Consider the following 2,500-nt stretch of genomic DNA (forward strand, 5'->3'; position numbering starts at 1 on the left):
TGTGTGTGTGTGCGTGCGTGCGTGTGTGCGTGTGTGCGTGCGTGTGCGTGTGTGTGTGCGTGTGCGTGTGCGTGTGTGTGTGTGTGTGCGTGTACGTGTGCGTGTACGTGTGCGTGTGCGTGTGCGTGTACGTGTGTGTGTGTGTGTGTGTGTGTGTGTGTGTGTGTGTGTGTGTGTGTGTGTGTGTGTGTGTGTGTGTGTGTGTGTGTGTGTGTGTGTGTGTGTGCATGCGTAAGTGTATGTATAGCGGGAGTGCTTGTTTGCGTATATCCAATAACCTTAATGTACTACGAAAATATAATTCTCTCAGACAAAGGACGGAAAACGCAACAAAAACAATACAAAATGCACATACAAAAGGCAATTGCAACCACAAGAGTAGGTCACTATAGCTCTCCTACACACGCAGCGCATAATAAACAATGCAGGAAAAAGGTAGAATTATGACAATGGAAAGGATCTATTTTGAGGCCATTAACAATAAAACAGTCGGACCAGAAACCTCTCAAGGAGCCCGGAGTACAGTGTACTTACAGCATTTTTTTATTAGTTGAACAAAAGTAATAATGCGCTCCTGCAAATTCAATGGGAAAGTCGATATCAAAACTAAAGAGAAAAAAGGGAGTTAACAATAGCTTTTACAGTCGACCTTTCTAAGTTACTCCTACTTTCATTTCTCCTCCGTTGTTGTATATAAGTAGATGGAACAAAATAAACACTTCCAATTGGGTTACAATAAAACCCAATATGTCAATTAATTTTATCTACCTATGTTATGTGTTTCTATATTTCTCAATCTTACTATTTACGTATTTAATTACCCATCACCACTTCCCCATAAAAAGTAGACCCACATTACCAATCTTTCGACTCCCTCGCCCTCTGCAGCCCAGCCATTGATTTATCCGAGAGCCTAACGTAGAAAAAAAGGAATATGTGGCTTCCGGGTAGAAGTGGGAAACTTTCAACTGAGAGAAGGGAATTGTTCCAATCACGAGGCTTCGCTGGAGAGCTGCAAGTAGAATTCCCTCCTTGCATTTAGTCAAGATTGTGTTGTGCTGATGCTGGCTCCGGAGTTGCTCTCTCTCTCTCTCTCTCTCTCTCTCTCTCTCTCTCTCTCTCTCTCTCTATATATATATATATATATATATATATATATATATATATATATATATATATATATATATATATACCTCCCTCTCTCTCTCTTCCCCTTGTTATTCTTGTTGCTATTAATGTTCTCATCGTTACAACTGCTGCCAGTTTTTTTCCTTGCCCTCCCCCTTTCCCTTGCTGTTTCTCTTTTATATTATCTTTCTATTCCCGCGATTCATACCCGAAATTCCTCTTCCCTCACCCCTCCACGTAAGTGAACGCTTCCCCTTAACCCTTATCCTGAACATATACACACCCTGCATGAAAAAAATTGTCCCTGAATTACCAGTTGCGTAATGAATACATCCGTGTGCAAATGGTTCATGTTCGGAATTGTTCAGCGAGCATCCGGTCTGGCTAGTGATCGTTCGAATTGTAAAACTAGCGTGTGTACTGTTTATTCCGTGTGTTTGTGCGAGAGGATGGAGGGAGAGAGAGCCGCCGGAAGGAAGAAGTGAAGATATGAAGGAAAGGGGGAGAAGAGAGAGAGAGAGAGAGAGAGAGAGAGAGAGATAGAGAGAGAGAGAGAGAAAGAGAGAGAGAGAGAGAGAGAGAGAAAGAAAGAAAGAAAGAAAGAAAGAAAGAAAGAAAGAGAGAGAGAGAGAGAGAGAGAGAGAGAGAGAGAGAGAGAGAAGTGAAAAGGGACAGATAGAAGACATTGAGATATGGAAAACGAAGTTTTATATCACTCCCATTTTCTTTTAAAACAATTCTAATAATTCAAGAAATATGGGGGAAAATGACAAATATCCAGAGTCAAATTAAGTTCCTTTCACCTCGTAATTCAAAATGTTCTACACGGAAAAGCTGTTGCAACTTAATAAAAAGGAGAAAAATCAAGATACCGACGTTTGGAATAACTTAAAGGTGGCGGGTCGACCCGTAGAGTTTATCTGGAAGATACTTTCGTCTGCCGGAGGAGGTAATTTTGTCGATATAAAAGACTGATTTAATCTCCTTGCATCACGGCTTAATTGCGACTCATCAGGAAGCCTTTGTCTATTTTTGGCGTTAAATTAGTTTCTGATAATATTCTGTTCGTTTTTCTTTTTTCTACTTAAACCTCTAATTCTTCGGCTTTATATTCCCCGATTTTTCTCAAATAAAGCTTCCTCCTAATATCTACGATGTTTCTCGATATTATTGTCATATTCACAATCTTTACAATAATCTTCCGACTTCGTTCCACAAACTCCTTGCAAAGACAAGCACAGTGCCTGGTTTCGAAAGACGTTCAGTCGGATGGGATACAGCTTTGCCCGAATGGAAGCCCATCCCACTCGGACCGTCGTCAGGATTCAAACCCGTAACCAGCTGCGTGCGTCACTCCTATGCCACGGCGGTC

At 41.2% G+C, this 2,500-nt stretch overlaps 1 protein-coding gene across 1 annotated transcript in view; it reads right to left on the reverse strand.

Moving 5' to 3' along the window:
- Nucleotides 1-2,500, reverse strand: part of LOC113806464 (follistatin-related protein 5) — a gene marked incomplete in the record, with an annotated part of 531,805 nt that overhangs the window by 284,656 nt on the left and 244,649 nt on the right.

This window comes from Penaeus vannamei, chromosome 36, assembly GCF_042767895.1.
Source record: "Penaeus vannamei isolate JL-2024 chromosome 36, ASM4276789v1, whole genome shotgun sequence".
NCBI lineage: Eukaryota > Metazoa > Arthropoda > Malacostraca > Decapoda > Penaeidae > Penaeus > Penaeus vannamei.